Source organism: Chiroxiphia lanceolata, chromosome 3 (assembly GCF_009829145.1).
Source record: "Chiroxiphia lanceolata isolate bChiLan1 chromosome 3, bChiLan1.pri, whole genome shotgun sequence".
In the NCBI taxonomy this organism is placed as follows: domain Eukaryota; kingdom Metazoa; phylum Chordata; class Aves; order Passeriformes; family Pipridae; genus Chiroxiphia; species Chiroxiphia lanceolata.
In genome coordinates, this window is record NC_045639.1 from 38,892,877 (window position 1) to 38,904,252 (window position 11,376).

General features: G+C 38.2%; 1 long non-coding RNA gene across 1 annotated transcript; it reads left to right on the forward strand.

Annotated features, from left to right (window-relative positions):
* Nucleotides 1–6,124: 6,124 nt before the first annotated feature.
* On the forward strand, nt 6,125–9,670 carry LOC116784692. The gene is made up of 4 exons (XR_004356203.1): nt 6,125–6,171; nt 6,738–6,810; nt 7,945–8,143; nt 9,654–9,670. It is a non-coding gene; the product is annotated as an uncharacterized LOC116784692 (long non-coding RNA).
* Nucleotides 9,671–11,376: the final 1,706 nt, after the last annotated feature.

The following is an 11,376-nucleotide window of genomic DNA, read 5'->3' on the forward strand; positions in this document are numbered from 1 at the left end:
GTGATACAGAGTGTAATACAGGTAGTAGTTGGCCAACAGCTGATGTTTTGTGGTTCTGTGAATACTGCAATACATACGTAAATATTAGTGGGGGAAAAATACCTTATAGTAATAAACTTTGCCTGGCAAATTATGGTGCAATTTAGTGTGTGTTTTACTCCCTTTCTTCATACTGCCAGATAATCACATGGACAGGCAGCATGCTGGGGATTTCGTTTGTCAAGATTGTTGCTAAGGAAAAAGATATTAAGGACTGAGAAACTCCTGGAAGCTCTTCATGCACTGAGGTGCCAAAAGAAGACAGGAGATTTAACAGCTGAATCCTGAAAGGCTTTGTGTTGGCAGCCAGCATATGACTCCAAGTTTGCTATTATCTTTTCTCTCAATATGGAGATACAGCCCTGTAAGGACTTAAAGAGAACAGTTGCCTGTCTCAGACAGTTAAGGCCACAGAAGGACTTTCTCATGAGATAAGCACAGAATGGAGTGACAGGATGTTGCTAACTCCAGGCCTGGCAGAGGCAAGAGTACTGTTGGAGGTGCCCCGATGGAGGCTTATGAGTGGTGGAGGGAAATTAGTGAAAAGAAATCAGAAGAAGAAGAAATAACATCAGAATGCACTTATATCATGGTGCGCTGATTGTGCCTGCCAGGACTGCAAGAGTGTTTGTTTCAAAATGCCTTTACTGCGTGGTGCAACGGTTTTATTATTAGTATAATATATTTTATTATAAAGATGTGTTATTCCCAGCACTGTACCCCTGTTACCCTTTTTTCCTATTGGTTCAACATAAGCCCTCTCCTTATTTGTCCTACCTGCTTCACCTGTTCTCCCCAGAGACAGTTTCTCGTTTGTCCAGGTTCATACAGTTCCACCCCTTTTTGCTGTGATTTGCCACTGTTGAAATACTCCTCCCAATCTCCACCCTTTGTTCCAGAAAAGTCCCTGCTCTCCCTATAAAAACCGGCGTCCATGTTCAATAAACGTTCATTCTGTGTCACAGCAGGACTCTGTGCAGAGTGATCCTTTCAGGGTCTTGCATAAGGGGGGTTACAGCTCTCCCCCCGTCAGAGTACCTCCTGAATAATCCATCCAGACAAAAATTCCCACTGGGGTGAACTGTGTAAAGAAGCAACAGGTTGTATACATATCACTGGTCAAACAAATATCACCCCAAGTTATGGGACAGGTGGCATCTGAACCACTGAAGCCCCCGCCAAATAGGACCTGAAACTTGGACTGCAAGTTAAGCTACCACAGCAGGAACTCGAGACAAGATAAAGGTGGTACTATTGTCCAGGTGTTATCTCAGACCTAAGGGGAGGTTAACAAAGCTGAGGGAGAAGAATGTATTACTGATTATGGACACAAAGAATGCAAAGTTTATGGACCACAAGGAAAGCCAACTCAGTAACTGTGATGAAATCAGCTCTGACTGGATAAAAGGTAATTCTGGCAGGGAGAGATCACAAGCACTGACTCACAACCCACTGACTCAGGAAACCCCCAGACTCAAAAGAAGAGGAAGACTGAGCATGCAGACTAATTTGCATTAGAAGCGAGGGAATCATTTAACTCATAGAGAACTGTGTAACAAATGCGCATTAATTCCTTTGTTTGCTAAAATGTATAAATAGTGAAAAGTTTTGGATGACCTTGAGACCCCCCCACCAAGAAGCCCAGGGTGAAAAAGGGCAAACAGGACACCGTTGGATCCATTCTATCTGATCTCTCTCCCTGCTCCACTCTTTTCTATTTCTTTCTATCTGTCTACCTCACCTTCATTTTTAACTAAAACCCATATTATTGACTTTGGCATATGGTCTTGTTTGCACCTTAATTTGGGCAGAGGCTTCTCTCACTAGTCAGATCACAACAAGCCCTCATGCTCTGCTAAACTAGAAGTAACTCCGTGTCTCTGTAATACTTGCTTCTAACACATGCATCCTTTTATACAGCTGTTTAATAGCTACAACCACCCATAATGCTAGGAGTAGCTGTGGCCTGATGCTGCCACATCTAAATAAACATGTCTAGAGGTATTTATCAATGGTGATAATGTTTCTGAGGCTGGAAGATGCTGCAGTGTATATGCAAATATAGTTACAATTTTGCTCCTGCTTGTCACAGCTTTAAGCCTTGAAGGGCTCTGCACTCTGGTAGCTGTTTTCCACACTGTTCAGTATCAATCATTCTGCTGTAAATGAACAACAGACACCATGTCCTTTCATGGGTAACTCTATGCTGCTCTGAAGTGTTTCACAGTCTCTGCTTACCTTCTGAAAGAGAAAAACTCTGATTCAAAAAATCTGAAAGACATTCTAATGCCAGTGATGGCACCAGTGTTTCTTTGTGCTCATAAACATCTGCAGTTAAAAAATTGGAGATTGACCTAAGCTTCTCTTCAGAAACTGAGCAAAACTAGGATTAACCTGAATCTTACAATAAATAACGTATCACTCACTACCATTTAGGAAAATAAGGTAACTTGGTCCAAAAACTTCATGTGTATTATATGCTTTGATCTAAGAAAAACACTATTATTTATAGTGAAATAATGAAATAATGGTAATACAGAAGCTTTCAGGTGGCCAAGGAGGGATTTTTATGGCTCCAAGGCTTATTTATCATAACTATTATTTATTGCCCCTTTAAAAGGCTTTTATACCATTACCATGCCTGCTTTTTCTCAAGGATCAACAAAACATAAATATTTTCTGCCCTTTAATGTACATTTGGGATGACGTTCCTCCAAATGGAGATACTACATTACTCTCAGGATCGTTATCCTCCCTGACCCCATCCTTTCCCATCCCTAGGTTCCCTATTGCACATGCACAGGACCTTGTCCGTGGAACAGTTTCCTCACTGCACAGTGCTTTGGTGACACAGAAATGTATGAATATATTAGGGGGAGGAGGGAGGTTAGTCAGTAAATGGGCTGCAGTGTTTTGACCTGGATACAATAAGCACCCACACATGAAATGATACAGCACTCCTGAGAAAGTACTTTATTCTGATTTCAAGTTTGGTTGAGTTTCAACCTCCTCCTTCCCAGGAAGTTACATGTCAAAAGGTTGTCCCAACTTTACATAGGGAAGGCTAGTTAAGCCTCTTTGTATTTAAAGGAATAAACCAAAGTCATATTTACTGCCATTTCATGGTTTAACAAGTAGTTAAATGCTTACCTATGTTTCTAAAGACATCATTCCCTGCTTCAATCTTTGTCTGGAGTGGGAGGATAGTCCAGTCTTCTCTCCTGTACTATACCTCTTATGACCAGCCTGCAGACTGATGGGAATGTACAGAGTTAAAATATGCTGGTCAAAATCTGTTCCTCAACAGCCCCACTGGCAGAGCACAAATAGGGTAAATATCTGCTCACTAGCTGGCAGATTTTTTTCTTACTATCTGTATTCAAAATATAACCTCGAATAAGGACACTTATGTCTACCAATTGCATGACCGTTCACAGCTCAAGAGCAGCTCTGCCACTAGCCATAACATAACAGTCAGAGCTTTCTATACATTAAACAAATATTCTGCTCAAGCAAAAACCCAATCGAAATAACAGTGTCACAACAGACCAATGACTCCACACCAAGACAACAAAAAGACACAGTGACAAAAGTGACTAATAACAGTGATAGAATAAGCCTCTCTATATTCAAAAGCTATGTAATCTCTTATGTGACTCACTGCTATCTTGGTTTCAAGTTATTTATTTGTATTTGTGGCCAGAAATTAGAAAATCATGAGAATTATATGGGAAAACAGGCCTGCAAAGGACCAGGTTAGTCACCATGCCTTGCCCTCCATAATCAAAACACATTATGTCATAGGTTTTAAGTCCATATAATTCCAATCCCATTCACACAACCCACAAAATGCTATTCGTTATCCACAGCATGCAAGTTAAGCCCTCAGTGACTGCAGTGCACTATGGGAAGAGAGATTCAGAGGCTGGAATAGGGGGCTGCTGCTGGCTATGTGTTCACAAGTAGGCAACTCTTGAGGCTGCAAAGTACAATGAGTACAAGATGAACTTCATCTCCAGCATCATGCCTCTCCCAGACAGGAAGAAGAAAAAAAGAAAACTGATAGAAGAAATGTTATGTGTTCCTGTGGACAGAAAATTAGTTCTCCTACTGCTAGAAAGTAGTGACCAATACTGGTCTTAAATTGGTGCAGCACTTCTGCCTGGGCTGGATTTAGCATGAACTATAGTCATTACCACATAATCACACCAAACTCCAGAGAAAAATTAAAAAAAAAATAACAAACAAGCAACCACAAAAATATAAAACCCTCACCAAAATAACTATAAAATTCTACACAGGCATTCTGGCATTCCTCAGTGCTGGAGAATTCGTTTTCTCTCTTCCTTTCTGCTATAGCCTATATGGTACCTTGTTCTGCAGAAATCTGAGATAATGATGAGAAGTCAAACATCTTTCTGGACTGGAAACAGATTGGAACCTATAAATGATTACAAGAGGCAAACAGAAATTTAAAGAATATATTTAGACCTGAAGGTGAGCCCTTGGGGATGCAGTACAAGATGGAAGAACAAAGAAAACCACGAACCTCTCACTACCTGTCTGATGTCTCCTGGGTTTTCCTACAGTTGCTGAAGAGACTCAGGTAACTCCAGGAGAACACTGAAAGTATTCAGAGTTCCTATTTTGAATTTCTTCTCAGTATCCTGGATACTTGGAGAGAACAATCATGCCAGAGAGAACACATTTTCTCCTTAACAAAAAAACAGAAGTAAAACACTCAAGCCTGAATTTCTCTGCCTATACCCCAGGCCCATATGGCTGGAGTGCCTCACCTTAGTGCTGGGGAGCTTCCTGAACTCAAAAATTACTCCAGGGGTAATCCTGCAGTATTAGATCTACACTTACAGTATATGCTCCACAAAACATTAAGAATTAATTTTTTTTTTCATTTCTATGTCTCATGGTTTCCTGCATTAAGTTTTTGAGGAGGGAAGTAGTTTGATTTTGAATGAGTGGAATAAACTAGGGCCATAAAACCCATAACCTTACCCTCTCTTAATGACTTGTTAAGTCCAGTTCTTATTCATTCTGCAGTCACAGCCTAAACTAAGAAGGATTACAGATGGGTGGCACCTCTTTGCTGAGCTCATACTGAAGAATACAATAACACTATCCACTGGTGTCCTAATGAATTCCCATTTATACAGTCTTCTCATTCCCAGAACTTCTGAAACAGGAAGACACACATAGCTCACCTTTATTTTGTGCAAAAGCCCCTGAAAAGTATGCAACAAAGATATGCAAATATGGCAGACAATGCAATGTCATTACTTCCTGAAAATGAATAAATTTTCATAGTCTTTGGCAAATCCTCTTAGGCAAATCCTATTTTTCAGACAAAGAAAATGTCTCCTGGTTTTCTTTTTGAACAAAGAACCATCCCTGAGCAGAAAATGCCTCTGCAGGCATAAGCACAGCATTTCTTTTTAGTAATCATAGCTAAATTTATTAGAGTCTTTTTTCTTCCACCACATGTGACAATATACCTCATGGCTGTTGTGACAGCATCTGAGGGCTGGAGAGAAACACACTTTCAAGCATGTAAATTGCTTTTCTTTCAATTCAACTTGGTTATGATTTGCTTGAACAGAAAATTGCCCAGTTCAGAAAAGAGGAAAGAAAAGTTAAAGAGACCCTTAGCAGATTCAGAGGAGGGAGAAGAGACAGCAAAGAAAAGGTCCTTTCTAATAATACAGCTCTGTGTGAAAAAATAAAACAAAACAAACAAACAGAGTTGTTTTCATCAGCTAAGATTGCGGCACATTCTTTCTGTCCTGAGGCAGAGCCAAGTGGATCTGTTTTAACCAGGTTTTCCTAAGGGCCTGAAATTGGGGATGCTTCAGGGACAGACGCAACACAAGGTAAAGCAGAGGGCGCACACAGCCAGGGGACAAGACTAGGTGATGAGCTGTATCCAGGCTCCCATTTTAGTGTGATCTGCTGAGTAGAAATATCAGCATGTACTGGAAAAGTAGTGGCAGTAAATGCTGGGTTCCCAGACAGCACTGGACTCTGCCTGCACCAATCCGGTTAAGCCTGTGTCTGCATTGACAGTTCAAGTGTTCTCAGTAGGCATTTGACAACACGCATCAGCACCTAATCAAACAGGTAAAAAGAGCTACATCTTTCCCAAATAATCAACTTCCCCTTCTTCCTGCCAGGCAGCAATCCAGGCAAAACCAGGATATGGGTGGCAGGATGTGCTAGCAAAGAGGCTAAGCTTTAAGTTTTACTTAATTGTCATTATCTTTCCCAGTTTCTGAAATATCCACATGCAAAGCCTGTAACTCAGTAGAAATCTTTCAACAATGGATTTTATGATACACTTCCCAAGGACTTTTACCACTAAATTAATTTAGCGTTAAAGACACACACACTGAAAAGAAATGCATTTAAACTCAGTGGAAGTTATTAGAGGCTCTTTTTACTTCTGGACCTATTCTACTTATATTTAGACTTACTTGATCACTCAGTCTTTGCAAATGTCTCACTTCAAAAAGACATACCATAATACCACCAGCATGAAATAGCCTTGCACTTTCTGCAGACTTTACTATGACCTTGAATGTCCAAAAACTTAAGCACCATGTTTAACAATGAACAGTTGTCTTGTGAAGAATTGTATAATGAAGCAGTTTGTATAATTTGGACTTGTCTGAGGATGTTTATTTCAGATTCATGAGCTCACTTTGAACTAGGAGAGACTTTAGCACTGGTCCATGTGCCATGTGCTTGTGTCAATGACAGGTAAGAGGTTGCATCACCATACAGATCTTTCTCCATTACAAATGACTTTCATTAAAATCCTTTGGTTTGATACAAATAACATTGCTTCTAACTTGTTATAAAAAACCTGTATGACAACAGACAAAATAGGAAGTAAATTGGAAAATTACAGAGTAGGTTTTTTTCCCAAAACCCTGTTCTGGATGCTGGGGTTTTTTTAAGAAATATCTGAATTAAGACCTGAAATAAAAAAAAAACCAAACCTCCCACAGATCCAACCTATGAAACTTGGTTTAGAAGAAATGAGAACAAGCTGTGACAGTTCTGTCATATTTGTTGGCGCTATAGATCTGAAGGTCAAAACCAACTACCTTTCTTGCATTGTTACGGCAAAATGTTACACTAAGACTTCATCAACCAAGTTAACACAGGTATATCACAGGAACTAAGGGAGTAAGACATAGCTCAGGTCGCAAGTGATCTAAGGTGCTGGGCCAGACATCAGAACCATACTCTTCAAATTTGTAAAAGTGAAACTATAAAAATAAATATATATATATATGTAATGTCCATTTTATGGAAGATATAAGAAGATCTAAAGCAACAGTATTTATAAAAGAAAATAAAAATAAATACTGCTATAAAGGGAAACTAAGTGGTTTGTGTGTGGAAGATCATCATAAGTGGAAAGGTGTTATAGCAAAGGATATGAGATTAGAAGGGTGTTATATAGACAGATTCATGCAAAACATATCATACTATTTGCATTGCATGTTCAACATATCTTGGTGAATCAGACCATAACAAGCCCAGAGCACATGTTCAAGTAGTGATAGAGGTCTGCAGTGACTGGAAGTAGGGCATGAGAGAGGGACAGAGACATGGCAGGGCAGGAGCTGGCATGCAGTGAAGGAGTGCTGCTGGTAGAAGAGACATTTACAGGCAAGGCAGGTGACTGGCATTAGGTGAACACTGAGGAACAGTGTTCCATTGTTTTGGATGCCTTCTTTGCAATATTTGCGTTTTCTTTACGAAGCTTTTGGGACTTGATGATTTCTTCTTAGTGGTAATGGGTTAGTTTTTTCTCCCTTGACCCATGTATTTCTACACTTGGTTAATTAGATTTTTTCCTGGTTTGCATGGTGCACACTGAAGATGAAAAATGATAGAAGAGATACTGCTTTTAAAAAGAAAGTAGAAATAAGAGAGAAAAGAAAGATGGTGCAAAAAGAAAAGAGAGATGGTGTCATTGTCAACACTGAAAATTAATGACATCTAGAAAATCTATTTATATCTGTTGCATAAGGGTCTAGATTACCCGCAGTATTTTCAAACCAAGAGAACTCAAGTTTTGGTGAGAAATTCTTAGTTAAAAAGTTATTTCATCTTACATTGTAGAAAATGCCCAGAAGGGAGCATAAATTTTAGGAGACTTTTGAATGTGTCTTTCACTTTTTAAGTCAAAGAGAACAGTGCTCAGAATCTCACAGCGGTGAGATCAGTGCAGCTTTAGCTATTCAGTGCAGTCAAAATTTGACAACAGGATAAGAATGCATTAGACATTAATGCAAGTAAATCTAGGTAAAAATCCATTAAAAGAATATAAATATTTGGGGTTTTTTATATTCTTGACCATTGCATTCAAACCTCACATTTTTTACAAATAATCTCATTTATTATGTTAAATTTTCAGTTTTATTTTTGCTTTCTTGGAAATAACATCTTATTTTTCCTGGTTTAGGAAAAAGAGTCAAGATAGAGAAAGAAAGAATTTTAACTTTGATGCTACTTTTCACAGTTCCATTCTTTTTGTGCTCTTTTCTTGACGTCCTCTGAAGATTTCCTGAAGTTCAGAGATCTCTTGCTTTTAGTTAATATTTTTATTCCCACATGTAGTAAAACTCTGAACTGAACCAGATTTTTTGACAAAGACTTAATTCACAGATCATGTGGTAGCATTTTTGCTTAAGTTAATCTTCTTTTTCACACGACTATTATTTTTCTTAGTATCATCAATTCAAAACTAAAGTAGCTAATTTAAATGAAAGCAGAAAGAATAAAATATTCACATATTTTTTCAGATTAATAGATTCACGTTTATCTGAAAAATAGCTTACAAATACCTAGAAAGATTAAACATTATACAGCTGGACTGCATCTACTTTAAAGTAGTGATATTTTTCTAAGAAAACCTAATTACAAGAAAATGTCTTTGTATGAGAGAGTTTAATGCAACACAAGGAGTATTATTATAAGTGAAGATAGAAAATTAACAAATCTGAAATGTACAGTACATAAAGAAAAATCTTTCTACTAACAACTACTAGTAACTTTCACACAGTTTACTTTACCATTTCACATCAAATATAGCAAACACTAGTGGGTAAAGAAAGAATTCAGGCCTGCATACAAAAGGAATGCTTTCTGGCTTTCAGTGAAGAATAAAGTTGTATGATGTATCTGGTTAATCATGCGTTTCCCAGATAACCTATTCTTTCTTCTCATTCAGTCCTCTGTCATGCTGATGAAAGTTTTGAACAGCATTTACTACCTGCTCTTTTTTCATTGGATATCCCCATCACTAAAGCCACAATTAATCCATATAGTTAACAACATCTATGCAATAAGTATACAGTATTGCACACCTCCTTAAGTTATGCTCTAAGTAACAGAGGCAGTCTTCCCTGATGAGTTCTTTCCTTAATCAAAGAAATCCTTATTACGTATTTAAAAAGTCTCATTCCTCAGGCAAACTATCTACTGCCTTTGCCAAGTAAGTCTGTGGCATTTGACCTCAATGTGTACCCTTATTTTATTAACATGTCAAATTATACTATGTCCATAACATCTTTCTTTTCCTTCAGGAAACATGTTGAATATGAAAAAAAAAAAAAAAAAGAAAAATTAAAAAAGACGTATCATCAAAAACCTAAGGAAAATGGTCAAAATTCAAAGAAGAAATGAAAAATGAGAGCTTCCAGCAGGGAAAAAAAAAAAAAAAGAAAAGAAAAAAGAAGCATTCTATCTATCAGCAATTTAAAGAGATACCAAATTACCAGCATTCTTTACCAAACAATACTCCGTTTGAGCAGAGATCCATACAGTAATAGAAATTTCCAGATGTTTCTAAAGGAAATTCTAATTGTATTTTAATATAAAGAAAGCTATTTGGGCAACAGAAACCAAACCCGTAATATTTTAGAAATACTTAACTTTGTAACAATGCCAAAACAGTGTTTGCACTTTTCTATTTGAGGTCTTTAAGGAAATACAGGGCACCTAACATTCACCCCAAGGATTCCCTAGAATATAACATCTGCCAGGCTTCACAAATAACAGGAAATTTCCTGCTGGAGTATGTTTTATATTTGCAATGTCACTGCTACTTGACATGCCTGGCCAATGTCAAAGATGCCTTTTTCTGATATCCCTTGAAATTGCATCTGTGATGCAATATGTAAAGTATCTATAAAAGGATCAAACTTCATTAAACCAGAACGGTAAAGAATTTTGAGATGTATGCACACACTTAACAATAGAGGGAAAAGGACCATCCTTTGAGGGGGATGGACAAAAGTACAGGGCAAAAGAGAAACAAAGGAAATAAAGAGAATATAACTTTTAAAGGCTGAAGTATCGGTACTGTCTAACCAATATATCAGCCTACCTTTCACCAGTTTTCCATGGCTTCCAGATCAGACGAGCTGCTCCAGTGGGCAGCTGCTCTAGTTCAAGGACTGCTCCTAAATGCTTCAGTATGATTTATGATACAGCACCATACGAAATAATCCTGGGGTTACTTCCCTGTCATCATCACCTTGGCTACACCATCTGATCCCACTAAATTCTGTGAAAATAAACTGAGTTAAAAATAAATAGGATGTTCTATCATTCCAAGGGTTTAAATTACCTGTATTATCTCACAGACCCCTAGTCTCTTAAAATGGTTCAGCTGTACAGTACATTTGAATAATCTGATGAATTGTTTCTTGATCATAGGAGGATTTACCAGTTTTGAAAATCTTATGGCTAATAGTTAGATTTGGGTACTCTAGCAGAAATATACGCAAGTTGTTCTTATGAAATTCTTTATATTTAGATCGAGGGAAGACATACCACTCTGTTGCTGCCAGTTTGTCCTACTCTTTGAGGCCAATTGAAATGTTGACTGCATTGGAACCAGAATTATTCAAGAAATAACATCTATTTCAGAGTTGAGAACAGAAAGATAAAGTCCAATCTGTAGATATTCATCCTGGATCAGTCATTGATTCTCTTCATAAATGCAGGTGCTATTGCTTTTTCTAGCTGATCTATCCCCCCTGGAAGACACAGCAAACCTGCAGCCCAGTGATCATAGAGTCATGGAATTTTTAAGATTGGAAAAGACCTCTAAGATCATCAAGTCCAACCATTAACCCAGAACCATCAAGTCAACTACTAAACCATGTCCCTGTTGTCACTAAATATTACTATGTCACTAGGTGAGGGGTGGTGCCTCAGGCTCTGCAGGTGTTTTGCCAGGGCTCATCCCTGAGACTTGCTGGCTGGCTCAGTCGGCACCTGCCAAGTTCTGCCTGAGACTTT